At 48.8% G+C, this 14,760-nt stretch overlaps 1 long non-coding RNA gene across 1 annotated transcript; it reads right to left on the reverse strand.

The window, feature by feature from the left end:
* Window positions 1-3,725: 3,725 nt before the first annotated feature.
* On the reverse strand, window positions 3,726-5,797 carry LOC135362927 (uncharacterized). The gene is made up of 3 exons (XR_010408386.1): window positions 5,667-5,797; window positions 5,027-5,138; window positions 3,726-4,059 (listed from the first exon to the last, which is right to left on the reverse strand). It is a non-coding gene; the product is annotated as an uncharacterized LOC135362927 (long non-coding RNA).
* Window positions 5,798-14,760: the final 8,963 nt, after the last annotated feature.

Below are 14,760 nucleotides of genomic sequence, written 5' to 3' on the forward strand. Positions count from 1 at the left end.
AAATACTAATCAATTAACAGAAGGTCCTGCTTTTATGTAACTTATATGAAGTGGGGGCGACAGATAAGTAAAAAGTAAACTAACAAACGACACATACACACACAGACGTGTACACCCACACACAGAAACCTAGTTGCGTGTACCAGCCAAGCGTTATGAAGAATTAATAAAGCAGGAGAAGGGCTGGAGTGTCACAGGAGGAAGGCTCTCTGAGGGGAGAGGGGTGCAGGCCCTGTGAAGATCTAGGGGAAGGTAAGTCCAGCAGAGGGAAGAGGGAGGGAGGGCAAAGGCCCTGAGGCAGGACTGTGCATTGTTGTCAACTCCATCCTGCCCTGCCCTCTAACACTCCCCTTCCCCCAACAGAGGACACGCTGTATACAGAAAGTGAAACAAGAATGCCAAGAGGTCCTCCGGGAGGGCAGAGGTTGAAAACGTGAGGTGTGTCACAGGGACTCAGCGGCGGTTCGTGGGGCGTCTGAGAAGTGTCCACAGGCCCATAGTTGTATCTGATTACTGAGCACGTCCTTCACACAATGGAGAATCTGGATGGAGGGTCACAGTTAGTAGGGCACCGCCAAGCTCCCCTTGTCCAGCATGGCCCAAGCAGGAGGCACTGGAGCCCAGCTCCGGGACCTCACTCCCCTGGGCCAGCTCTCCCCTCCAGGAAGAAAACTTGAAGAGGTTTGTATCCCAGTGGCGTCCTCCATCCCCACCTTCCTCTTTTCTCCTTGGGTAGATCAAGTCGGTCGGGCAGTCAACGAACATTGAAGACCTGCTCTGTGAGTGCTAGGGGCAATCACCATGGAGAGCGCGGGTGTGAGGCCTGGGGTGAAGGGTGGCCAGAGCCTTGGGTGTTGTCAGCAGGGGCATGGGGAGGGAGGGAAGATCCTGATAATGGGAGCCATCTAATTAACTCCACAAACCAGCTATAAATAGCAGGGCTAGGACTCTTGCACTTTGTCCAAAGCCTGTGACAGCTCTGTGTTCTCGTCTTGACCCTGAAAGCTGTGCCAACTCTAGCTCCACACCCTCTGGTTCCTGGGCAACCTTCTCGTGACGGGAGTGCAGCAAGGGTGTGGTGGCCACGCTGAGCCAAAAGTGAGGGGTGACCAAGCCATGGCCCAGAGGGTGCCCCCAGTGGGTGGGAGATGGGCAGAGGCTTAGGCAGCATTCCCCACGTGTGGCTTTACGGCATCCCTCTCCAAGTCAGACCTCAGCTGGGCCCAGAAGAGCAGAAAAAAAGGGGGGCACTTGTATAAGACACTGTCTCTGATGAGTGCACTAAGGCTGATGACTCTTCTAAGGTCCTAACAAGTTAGCAGCATAACTGTCCTGAGTCAGAGGTTTCACTTAACCCGGCTCCATCCCTCCCACCTCCATCCTTTACACTCTCTTGACCTTGGCCATCACCTCCTACCTTGAGTGCTCCTATCAGCCCAGCTGGTGCTTTTTGAGAGCAGATTAGATTTGAAGGCACCTTGACCTTAGCTCAGAATCTCCCTTACCCAAGAAGCCACGCTCCTTTGATCCCTCCCAGCTGATCAGTGGGAGACATTAACAAGTGGGCTGCAGCCAGGGAGAATTGCACCCCTCTCAGCTGGTCCCCCAGTTCAAATTGATCCTTGTCTCTCGCCTCATTGCGCCCTGTGAGCCAGTCATGCCTCCTGCTCTAGCACCGATCCGAGGGGCCTATTCTGGAGCAGGGGTGGGACTGGGGCCTCCTGGGCTGGCAGCAGCCCGTAGCTCAGGTCTCCTGGGTAGGCTTGCTTCAAAGTCTCACTCTAAAGCTCCAGGGCCCAAGAATGTTGCCCGAGGGCTGGCTCTTAGGTTCCAGAACCTAAGACTATATCTTTGGAAGGCAAAGATACTACTTGGAGGCTTTAATAAGTCATCCATCCCAACATCCCATTATTTCCTGTGAAGTGAAGCCCTTTACAGCTTGAAGGGCAATGTCACGTCCTGACATTGATGGGACTTTGAGCACTCTCATGTATCTTGAGTGTTTCTCCCCTTCCAAGGGCCTCTCCTCATTTGATAAATTCAGGCACCCCCAGGGCTTGTTTTGGCCAAAGGTTCAGTCCTGGCTTCCCTTCACCACAAAGTCAAGACCCAGCTGCGCCTGCCTGCACACAAGCAAATGTGGGGGCCCCATGGGAGTGAGCCCAGCTCCTGAGCTCTGTGGTGGCCCGGTGCTCTGTTTACCACCCCCATGGCATCCCCAGCGCTCAGGTGGCCAGGACACAAGCCGTCCCCGAGATGACCAGGCCACTGTGGAGCCTGGCCCCATGCAGGTTCCTCCGTGGAGAGGCTTCTCCCCAGAAGCCCTGGAGCTCACACCCTTCTTGCCTTCTGACCTCGGAGGAGGTCTGCTAAGATAGAAGGGCCTCAGCTCACATTCTTTCCTCCTCCTGGGCATGTTGGTCAACCCTCCTCGCTCTCAAGGGGGGTGACATGAGGTGGCCTCTGTCTCACTGCAGAAGTCCGCTGCCACCTTCCCCTCAGCCTGGGACATTCTGACAGCTGTTTAAAATGCCCTCTCAAGAGTACTCCCTAAAACAAACGACCGCGAAGTAACGAAGAATGTCATTCTCTTCCCTAGGAGTCCCTCCTCTGACCCACGTTTGATACCCTCAGGGAAAGGGTGGGGAGGCCAGGCAGGGTCAGGGTGCTGCCAGGGGCTGACAGCAGGGCTGGAGGCCCCTCAGGGGTCCTTGGTGCTCTTCCTTGGTGAGGACTTCACCAGGGCCCTGGGCATCGACAGGTGGGGGGTGGACCCCGAGATGAATTTGCCTCCTGTGCCCGGGGTCCCACGATGGAGGCTGTGTTAGAGCCAAGAGACAGGCGCCTCTCCTCCAGCCAGCGGGAGGCTGGCCGGACCCCCAGCCCCAGGCTCCCAGCGCCACGCCCCTCTGATGGCAGCTCCCCTCCCCGCTTCTCTGTGGGCCCCCCAGGTTTCTGCCTCTGCTGCCACCCTCGGCCTGGATTCACTCTCGTCCGCCTATTTCTCAGCTTCTCTCTCTGGGCTCTCTCCCTTCCCTCCCTCCCTGTCTTCCTGGCGAGCTTCGCGGGGCTGCCGGGAGGCGGGTGACACTCAGCAGCTCGGGTGTGCGCAGTCTCCCGGCCCCTCTCTGGGAACACTGCGCCAGCTACACACAGCCACAGGAAGGCCCCGTCGTGCTTTGGGGACAGTTAGACTCCTGAGCACCCCCCCCCCAGCCCCTGAGCTCCCCTCGGGGCCCCGCTGGGGCTGGGGAGGGGTCGCCCGGGAGCCGTGCCCTGGGCCCTCGGAGAGGAGCGCCTGCCCGCGGCAGCCAGCGAGGCCCGGGCCCCGCGACGGCCCCTCAGCAGCGCACGGCCGTGCCTGCTGCACGGGCGGGGCCCCGACTCCTTCCAGTCGGAGTCTCCGCCCAGCGGCCGGTACCTGCGCCGCCGCCGCCGCGCCAGGCCCCCGGCAGCGTGAGCGCGCCCGGCGCCCACCGGCCGAGGCCCGCGGGGAGACGCGCGCCCGCGCCCGCAGCGCTCCTCCCGGAATGCCCTGCGGAATGCCCGGCCTCGCTCTGGGGGAGAAAGGGCAGGCCAGGCCTGGGGGGACGACGGCTGGGGAGCAGGCAGCACGAGGAGGGGGGCGTTCGGGGCAGAAGGAGCGAGAGGGGCGGGAGGGAGCCCGGGCCCGAGAGCTCAGGGTCGGCCTGGCACTCCGGTGGGGCGGCTTCCGTAGACCCCTGAGTCATGAGCAGAAAGACGAGTCTGACTGAGTCGCAAACGCTTTTTAGTTTGCCAAGTAAAGACATTTACAAAAATCCGTTGTTTTCTCACACCACCATTTTATGAAAGAAGTAATATTTTAACTGCCAAAAAAAAAAAAAAATAGAAAGGATATTTGGGATAAAAGATAATGTGACCAAGAAAGGACAACTGGCCACTTGGCTGATATATGCTGATTGACTTTTTATATCTGACTGTTCTTGTTTTGCTCCCTTTCTTGCTGACTCTCGAACACTTTATCAAGGCCGGAGCCTCCAGCGATGGGTCTCCTCCTGGGAGCACTGATACAGGGACCTGCGGAGGGAGGGCCAGGACCGGGGATGTGAGGAGGCAGGGGCCACACCAGGGAGGACTTTGGACTTCACCCTGAGGAGTGCGGATTTTATCCCTGAGATGATGAGGGAAGCGTTTTGCCAACCCATGGTGTTTTCAGGTTCGTGCTTTAGGACAAGCATCCATTCCCAGGCTGCCCGTGAGAATGGCCCTCAGGGAGAGTGTCGGAGGGAGAGAGCAGAGGAGGGGCCCCTGAGAGAGGATGAGGGTCTGTAGGTGGGGGCAGTGGCCCTGGGACTGGGAGGGGGGCTGGGCACTGCCGGGAGCAGGTGGGGCGAGAGGAGCCGCCCAGAGCCAGGAAGAGAAAGGTGTCATGTCTGTCCAAGTTCACGCAGGGACTGCAGCAGAGGTCACCTCACCAGGGGCAAAACCGGGAGACGTGGGTTTGAGGTTTGGGATTAAAAATAAGAACTTCCTGACTCTAAAGAGGATGGCACTCAACGTACCCCGTGAAAGTAGACGGAGACAGTGAGCATCCTGGAGAGCAGGCGGGGACAGCGCAGTGGCTTACAGTGGGGGCATTTATCTGACTTTGCATTTGGGCTCCACCACTTGGGTGACCTTAGTCAACTTACTACCTTTTTGTGCCTTAGTTTCCTCATCTGTAAAATGGAAATCCAATAGTAGCTAACTCATAGGGTTGCTAGGAGATTGGAATGAATTAAGATATATAAAGCACTAAAAGAAAAGGATACATAAAGCACTTAGATGCTTGGCTCAATGGACATGGCCTGATATTATTGTACATTGTTGTATCTCCAGCACCCACACAGCACCCACAGCATTGGAGGGACCCTTAATGTTGGTGAAATGGATAAGGAGGTATGACCGGGACAAATGCCAGGCCTGGCTTTATGGAAGGACTAGGGTCTAGGACAGGACTTTGAATGCTCCTTGGTGGGCTTGGGGCGGGGGGGGGGGTACTCACACCTCCTGAAGGTTCTCTGGGATCCAGCAGCATCTCAAACAGGCAGAAGGCAGGCAGAGAAAAAGCACAAAGGATCCCGTGGAGGGCAAGTGGACCAGAGGACCCATAGCAGCTGTGGGAGTGAGAAGAGCTGGCTCTTCAGTCACCCACCTCCTCACACCAAAGGACCGTACCCTCCAACACTGAGTCTTCATCTCCTTTCCCTCCTACCCCTCAAACCTGCTTCTAGAATGTTCCTCTTCTAGGAACATATCTTTCAAAGCATTGTCACCCCCCTCAACTCCTCCACCCTTCTCCTCCAACCAGCCAGCCCCTGCCTCCTTTCGGTCCCACCTCCCTTGGCACACCCCCTCAATCTACCACTTCCCTCAGACTCTGCGGGACCCTAGCCCACTGTCTTTTCCCACCACCTCCAGGCCCTCTCAGTTTGTTCATCTCATCTTCATTGATGGCTCTAAGATACAAATGTAGTCAGGGCACTGCCCAGCCTGAAGCCTTCCTTAGGAGGAAGTCTGGCCGGCCACCTTGGCTTTGGCAGCCTCAGCCTCTGTTCACAGCCTAGTGCTGAGCCACATGAATTTCTGTTTCCTCTGCTTGAAATGTGTCTTCCAACAACTGGCCCAATCAGATCAATTCCTACCCCTTCTGTCAGGGCTCAGCCCAAGCAACACCCCTAGCAGGGGCTCAAGAACCCATCATGTCTTCAGGAATTGCTTGTTAAACATCCGGGTAGTCTGTGTTGGTGAGACCATCTCTGACTTAAGCACAGTGGTCTCAGGAGAAATGTGCAGAGGAACAAGTGAGAGAAAGAAAAGCAGGGAGACATTGTTAATGAAGACCAGGCAAAATTAGGTAATAGGACACAGGACAGCTATGAGTCAAAGATTACTCAGAGGTTCCTGGCTGGGAGGCAGAGATGGGTTATCACTGTCCACAACTATGGCAAAGCTGAGCTTCACCCTAGGCCCGGAGTGAAGAAACGCCCCTTCCCCTCTGCCTTGCTTCCTGGAAGCCAGGGGCCTGACACCCCAAAGGCAGAGGGTAATATAGAGACAGAGTCCAAGGATACTTAGTTGCCACAGGACATTGTCTATGGAATGCCAGCATTTTTTAAAAATAGTATCTTGCTTATCCAATTTGTGCTTGACATGAAGCTGTGGGGGGAGAGTTAAAAGGAGACTTGAAAGTTAAGAAAACTGGGGCGCCTGGGTGGCTCAGTCGTTAAGCGTCTGCCTTCGGCTCAGGTCACGATCCCAGGGTCCTGGGATCGAGCCCCGCATCGGGCTCCCTGCTCAGCGGGAAGCCTGCTTCTCCCTCTCCCACTCCCTCTGCTTGTGTTCCCTCTCTCGCTGAGTCTGTCAAATAAATAAAATCTTTAAAAAAAGAAAGAAAGAAAGTTAAGAAAACTTATTCAAAAGAGAGAAGTGCTGAGGCCAAGCCAAAGAGTGAATTCGACAGATATTCTGCATGAGACTGTAACAACGCACATAAACAAAGTGGTTTTCATCAGCTCCCAGGTTCCAGGTTCTGTGGGAACACTGGACCTGACGGGGCTGTCGGAACCGCCACCACCCTCTGCAGGTGCACCAACAGACTCGAGTTAACGGGATCAGCCCCCTCCTCACCCACCGGTGAGACCAGCCCTGAGGGTATACAGTTTACAAGGGATGCAGAAAATTTGCAGTCTGTTCACAAGAGGGTGATCAAGTGCAGAGAAATCTGGAAACCATCTCTTCCCGGGAATCACTGAAGGTGATAAATTTCTCCTGGAGCAAAGGAGACACAGATAGACCTGGAAGCTACCTACCTCTTGTGCTGGAGGGCCGTCGGGTCAAAGAGAGGAAAGACTCACTAGGTGTTTCTCTAGAGAACAGAGTGAAGAACAGCCAAGTAAAAACGACGAGGCAGGAGATGCAGTTAGCATAAGAAACAGTTTCTAACAACTAGAGCAGCCTAGCCCACCAAGGTAGTGAGCTTCCTGTCGCTGGAAATGTTCAAGTGGAGGCAGGGGGGTGTCAAGGCTACTGTAGGCATCACTGGTAAGAGTTCCCAACCATTTTTCTCCTCCCAAACATCCCAGTGTTAAGGAATCCCATGTTTTGAAATACTATATCTATTTCATAAGCTGTACTTATTCAAAGGAAAAAATATCCCATTTTAATAGTCAAACACCTGTCCTCTGTCAATCATCAGATGCTTAGGCAGGCTAAGCCCACTGACTAGAAGTGACTCAACCGTGGGGGGCTGGAAATGCTTCTAAGAAGAGGAGGTGTGCCTTTCGGCCAGAACCCTCTCTTCCAACAAGGTGCCAAAACGTCCGGCCCACAGGGAAAGAAGAGAGGCAGCACTGTATGTGCTCTATGCCTTGTAGAAAACACCGAGTCGCTCCTTTGGCCACATACGTGCGAATCTTCAAGAAAGGTGAAATTGTCGACATCAAGGGAATGGGCACTGTTCAAAAAGGACTGCCCCACAAATGTTACCATGGCAAAATTGGAAGAGGCTGCAGTGTTACCCAGCATGCTGTTGGCATTGTTGTAAACAAACAAGTTAAGGGCAAGTTTCTTGCCAAGAGAATTAACGTACGTACTGAGCATATTAAGCGCTCCAAGAGCCAAGATAGCTTCCTGAAACGTGGGAAGGAAAATGATGAGAAAAAGAAAGAAGCCAGAGGGAAAGTTACCTGGGTTCAACAGAAGCACCAACTTGCTCCGCCCCGAGGTGCACACTTGGGCAGAACAGGTGGACAGGAGCCTGAGCCTCTGGAACCTGTTGCCTAAGAATTTGTGGCTTTATAGGTGTAAAAATAAGTTAGTAAGTAAGTAAATAAGTAAATAAAAGACCTCTGGACTGTTTTTTTTTGTTTGTTTGTTTGTTTGTTTTTCCCAAAAGGAGCTTATGACAGAGCTGGGATTTAACTTGGGGTTCTGCAAGCCGACAGGGGGGTCCGAGGGGCAGGGAAAGACTCTGGTTGGGAAAAAAAAGTTCCAGAATAAACAACTTAAGTATACAGTGGGGCTGACATGAGGCTGGGGGCAGGAGGGTACAGATTCCAAGGGGCTGTCTATGCTCTGCTCCAGAGCCTGTCAGTTCAGTAGGGGCTTTGACCATGATCTCCAGGGGACAAGATCTACAGGGAGTGAAGAGGAGCCCAGCCCAAAAGGTAAAACCCAACTACCTTAAAAGTAAGACCCTCTGTGATTGAGATACCCCAAGGAAATGCAAACAAGTCACAAGCTGGGAATTCTATCTGCAGCACCTTGAAATGACAAGGGACTACTAGCCAGGATATTTGAAGAACTGTATGAATCAAGAAGAAAAAGAAAAGACGTGGGCAAGGGAAACATCAGGAACAGCCCGGAAGAAGCAGCACAAATGGCCCCTAGACACAGGAGAAGGTGTTCAACCTCATTAGCAGCAAGGGACCGAAAACACATCCTCCCCACAGAACTGGCACAAACTTAAAAATGCGACAAGAGTAAGTATTGGTGAAGATGGGGAGCAGCGTAGGAGTTCTCATCCTTTGCTGGCGGGAGTGCAAATCGGTATGAGTATTTTGTTTTGTTTTGTCTCTTATTTATTTTTATTTTAAGTAGGCTCCATGCCCAACGTGGGAACCCATGACCCTGAGATCAAGAGTCACACGTTTCACTGACCGAGCCAGCCAGGCGCCCCCAGTATAAGTATTTTAGAAAGCAGTTTGACATTTGGACACCCTTGAACTTTTGCATGTCTTTGAACATCTGCATACCCTTGACTCAGCGATTTTACTCCCAGTGTATTCTCCAGAGCAGTATTTCTCAATGAGGACCAGTTTTGCTTTTGTTTTACTTTCCAGTATGCTGGGGGAAACAGTCGTTTTGTAAATTACAATAAAAATGAATTTCTGAAAAATGAAGTGAAAAAAAACCCTACAATATACAAGCCCTGATATTTTATTATTCAATTCAACATATGGTTACTAATGTGTACCAAGGGGATGTGTACAAGCGTGTTACTGGCATATTGTTTTGTAACAGCAAAAAACAAGAGGTAACTCATGTGTCCAGTGATAGAATTAGAGACTGGGGAAATAAATCGTGGTGTCATCACGCTGGGTGATGGACTATCACAACTCTATGCAACAGCACCCATAAAGTCTCAGAATCATAACTGTGAGAGAAAAAACTAGCCTCAGAAGACTCTGCCTTTTTGAAGAAAGCTTTATCAGAGTGTAATTTGTGTATTTTTTCCTTTTTTTAAAGATTTATTTATTTATGTTAGAGAGCGCATGCGGTGGGGTGGAGACGCAGAGGGAGAGGGAGAGAGAGAATCTCCAGCAGACTCCCTGCTGAGCTTGTGTCAGAACTTCATTCCTCTTTAATGTCCAATAATATTCCATGATGTGGGTATACCATATGTTGCTCACTCATTCACAAGTTGATGGACATCTGGGTTGTTTGCACTTTTCGGCTGCTTTGAATAACACTGCATGCAAGTCTATGCACGACTATGTATTTTCATTTCTCTTGGGTACATTCCTAGGTGACAGTGTTTTTATAAAATTCTTAAACAAGCAAAGCTAAACAGTGTTATGTTTAGAAATATAAAGTACTGAAACTATTCTTTTTTTATAAGTTTTTTTATGTTTTTTTTTAAAAGATTTTATTTTTTTATCTGACAGATAGACAGCGAGAGAGGGAACACAAGCAGGGGGAGTGGGAGAGGGAGAAGCAGGCTTCCCGCTGAGCAGAGAGCCCAATGCGGGGCTCAGTCGCAGGACCCTGGGATCATGACCTGAGCCAAAGGCAGACGCTTAACGACGGAGCCACCCAGGTGCCCCATTACTGAAACTATTCTTTAAAAGTGAAGAGAGTCGGGGCACGTGGGGGGCCCAGTCACTTGAGCGACAGACTCTTGGTTTTGGCTCAGGTCATGATCTCAGGGTCCCGGGATCGAGTCCTTGTATCGGGCTCTGCGCTCAGTGCAGAGTCGGCTTGAGACTCTCTCTCCCTCTCCCTCTGTCCCTCCCGCTTGTGTGCTCTCCCTCTCTTTCTCTCTCAAATAAATAAATAAGTCTTTAAAAGTGAAGAGAGTAATAAACACAACATTCAGGGGGGCCAGTCGGGGGTGCATGTGGGAGCAGAAGATGGAAAAGGGAAAGATGGGTCTCAGCTAGATAAGAATAATGTGGCAGAGGGCATTTATGGTGTACATTTTATTGTGCTTCATAACATACATTACATTAGATATCATGTCTACATGCATATTTATATTGCTTATAATGTATATATATTATATAAAAAGAAGACATTTTTAAAAACGAAAGGCTATCTCCAGTACCCTCATCCCATTGGGTTCTCATCTCACGATAACCAGGCCCCCACTCCGGAGGACAAGATTACACACGCTCTGGCCACCTGTCCGCACTCAGCCTGTTCACAGCTCCCTGTGTACCAGCCACACCGGCCCTCTCTCTGGCTGGTTCTCGAAGGTGGGGCGCAGCTCCTGCAGGTCCACAAGAGCCCCTCCCCAGAGGTCCGCAAGCTTCTTCCCTGAAGCTCTGGGTGGGACAGCATGTCTGCTTGTCTTCCTCTCTGCACCCCAACCCCGGCCTCGTTTACTTTGCAACATAGCATTGTCATCCCCCTGCCACAGACACATGCACAGCGGGGCTCTGTTTTGCTCTCTGCCGAGACCCCAGCACGCAGAGGTGCCTGGCTGTAACAGGGTCTCGGTAAATACATACAGAGGGAAGTAAAGCAAGCCAAGCTTGTGATCAGATGGAGACTACTGTGTTATCCAACTGAGCTGCTCTGTGTTCACTGAAGGCACAAAATGGTGTGCCCTAAGTAACCTGGGAACAGATGCACCTCGGGGAAATGTAGGATTTCAGTTGGAAGTGCTTCTCTGACCCTCATGAGCACCTTCAAGGACCCCTAAGGGTCCAGGATCCCATTTGAAGGCAACTGGGCTAGGTGAGCCTTAAAATACCCTGCAAAGCTAGGATTCCACATTTCCATGGTGGGGTGGCCTCTGGGGGAAAGGGGTCATATGGTCATCACCATCATAATCCAGACCCCAGATAGATAATTCTGGAAGGCAGTGGAGCATGAGCTTAGAGCCCAGGGAGGTCCGGGCTGGAGGTGTGGATTTAGAAGTTCTCCAGCTTCAACCCCACAATCTACTCTCATAATCTTAACTCTAGGGCTGCACTGACCAACATGAAAACCACTAGCCGCCTGTGGCTATTGAACGTCTGAAATGTGGCCAGTGTGACTGGATTTTAATTTTCTTTGATTAATTTTAATTTAAAAACAGAAGCAGTACAAAATGTTTTCCCATTGAACACAACACTATTGCTTTGGTAGGATTACATTTCACTCTAACTGTTGAAAATTTAGCATCCAAACTGTGATGTGTAAAATGCATACCAGATTTTTAAGACTTAGCGCACACACACACAAATGTAAAATATCTCGTTACTAATTTTTATAATGATTGCATATTGAAATGATAGTATTTTGGATATATTGGTTTAAGTAAAATATTAAATTATTATTACATGAATGCTATTAAAATGAATGTTACTGCTTTTTATTTTTTTAAATGTGGTTACCAGAAAATATACAATTCTATGTGCAGCTCTCATTATATTTCTGGTGGACAGACATTTCCACCATCACAAGAAAGTTCCACTGGACAGTGCTGGTTGAGTCTAAACAAACTGTGGTCACCTTGGCCTCCCAGCATCCTTGTTACTCCCCTCCCATACTGGGCTCCTGCTTTCTGCCTGGGGGCCTACCTCTCTTAGATTCTGCCTTCTTCCCAAGGAAGCTGTCTTGCCTATCCCCTCCAGCCTGCTGGAACCTTCTTCCTCCCAACTCCTTAGCACCTACTACTGATACCAACCTTCACCACTGGCCTCAGGAACCTAATCTACTCTTCACCCCATTTTTTACATTAAAGGCAATAATCTTGTATTTCTCTTTCAGGCCAGTGCCTTGCATATAAATGAATGGGAGTGGATGGTTTTTTAAAATATTAATAACATCTTGGTTTTGTGTGACAACTGACAAGGGATCGGTCTTCATTGTCTCACAACCCTTTGAGAGAGGATGGGTAAAAGTGTCTACAGCCATTTACACATGACGGAACTGAGGCTCAGAAAGGTTATTTTGCTCGGGTCATAAGGCTTGTTAAGTGTGGCCCAGATTTTTCTGGCTCCTGATCCAGTGCTATTTCCCCTACACTTTGCTTTGGGTGCCTGTATGAGTTAATGCTGAATAAATATGGAAAAGAGAGATTAGCAGAGATTAAGAAAACTAGAGCTACGTATGGGTTGGGCTTTGAGAGATGGGTAGTTTTTAGCTAAGCAAGAAGGAGTAGATGGGTATTCAGTCAGAGAACCACAGGTTCTCTGAAAACCTGTCAATAATCAGGAGATTTCTTGATGAACATAGAATGAAAGAAGTCAATATTTGGGCATATTTTTTAATAAACAGCTTTCTTGAGATATAATTCATATACTATAAAATTCCCCCTTTCGAAGTGTATAATTCAGTGGTTTTCAGTATGCTCACAGTTATGCCACCATCCCTGCTGATTTCAAAACATTTTCATCCTCCCATAAAGAAACTCCATACCATTGGCAGTCACTCCCAATTCCCCTCCCCCCAGTCCCTGGTACCCACTAATCTACTTTCTGTCTCTATGGATTTGCCTGTTCTAGAAATTTTATATAAATGGATTTATAAAATATGTGGCCTTTCGTGACCGGCTGTTTTCACTTAGCATAATGTTTTCCAGGTTCATCCATGTTATAGCATGTAATAGCATCAATATTTGTAACATATAATCAATACTTTATTTTGTTTTATGGCAGAATAATATTCCATTGTATGAATATACTACCTTTTGTTTATCCATCCATCAGTTGATGGACATTTGGGTCGTTTCCCATTTTTGGCTATTATGAACAATACCATGCTGCTTTGAGCATTTGTGTAAAAGTTTTTGTGTGGACATGTCTTCAGTTCTCTCGGGTACATACCTCAGAATGGAGTTGCAGGGTCATGCGGTAACTCTACGGTCACCAATTTGAGGAACTGACAATCAGCCTTTCACCGTGGCTGCACCATTTTACAATCCCACCAGCAATGTATAAGGGTTCCAATTTCTCCACATCCTCAAAACATTTGTTATTGTCTATCTTTTTTTTTAATTAAAAAAAAAATTTTTTTTAAAGCAATCTCTACACCCAACGCAGGGTGTGAACTCACAACCCAGAGATCAAGAGTCACATGCTCTTCCAAATGAGCCAGCCGGGTGCCCTATCTTTTTTATTTTAGGCATCTTGGTGGGTGTGAAGTGGTAGCTCATTCTGTAGTTTGATTTGCATTTCCCTGATGATTAATGAAGTTGAGCATCTTTTCATGTGCTTATTGGTCATTTGTGTATCTCTTTGGAGAATGTCTATTCAAATCCTATGCCCATTTTTAAATCGAGTTGTCTCTTTGTTGAGTTAATAAGAGTTCTTTATATATTCTGGACACAAGTCCCTTATCATATGCATGCTTTGCAAATATTTTCTCCCATTTCATGGCTCGTCTTTTTCATCTTCTTGATGGTGTCCTTTGAAGCCCAGAAGTTTTTAATTTTGACAAAGTCTAATTTACCTAATTTTTCTTATGTCACTTGTGCTTTTGGTGTCATATCTAAGAAACTACTGTCCAATCCAAAGTCGCAAAGATTTATATCTATGTTTCTTCTAAGATTTTTATGATTTTAGCCCTTACATTGTCTATGATCCATTTTGGGTTAGTTTTTGTAAATGGTATGAGGTGGGGGTCCAACTTTATTCTCTGGTGGGTGGAAATCCAGTTGTCCCAGAACCATTTGTTAAAAAGAATTTCTTCCCTCTCCCTCTACCCTGTTTAATTGTCTGGGCACCCTTATCAAAAAATCAATTGAATATAATGTAAGGGCTTATTTATAGACTCTCAAATTTTATTCCATTTTGGGACATATTTTCTAAGGGATTTTTTTTTTTTTCTCTGTGATAGCTGGTGATTCCTCCTTCCCTGGAAGAAAGGTGGAGCTAGTGAGTGGTCTCCCAAGCAGACTGCATTTCCTTTGTTGTGTCTGGCATCCACAACTCTTTGCACTGACCTAATCATAATGACCTCCTCCTATAGGAATCAGAACACCCTCCATTGTTTTGATGGCAGCTGAGAAGTAACTGACTGAGGGACCTTCTCTCTTTCCTACCTCTCAAGCTTATTACCAATATCAAATTAGATAATTCCCACAAAAGAATTTAGGAGGTCTAAAGTGCTATCCAAATGTAATGTGTATTCTTATTATACCTCTCCCTTGTGAATAAGACCTTAAAGAGAGAGAAAGAAGTTATTTTAAACTTTTACTCATTGGGATCAAGGTTACAGCCTCAATATTATTGCAAATCCCACATTAGTGAGCTTTGGCCCTTCCTGTTATTCTTGCAGGAGGCTGGGAGCCTGCCACCTGGAAAGAGAATATGAATGATGTTTATTCCTTTTATCCACATACCCTCCCTTCCTTGAATGAGGACCTACTTTGTGCCAGGCACTGTGCTGAGCTCTGGGAAAACCAGAGACTAAGGCAGACCCAGCCTTGTCTCCTGGCACTGATGGATAGTGGGCAAGCAGGCTATTATAGTCAATGTGACCACTGGGAGGTGCGGAGTGACGCCTCCAACCAGCCCTGGTATCATG

The sequence above is a fragment of the Mirounga angustirostris genome, unplaced genomic scaffold, assembly GCF_029215605.1.
Source record: "Mirounga angustirostris isolate CCGP_5_RB_7025 unplaced genomic scaffold, mMirAng1.0.hap1 SCAF_17, whole genome shotgun sequence".
NCBI lineage: Eukaryota > Metazoa > Chordata > Mammalia > Carnivora > Phocidae > Mirounga > Mirounga angustirostris.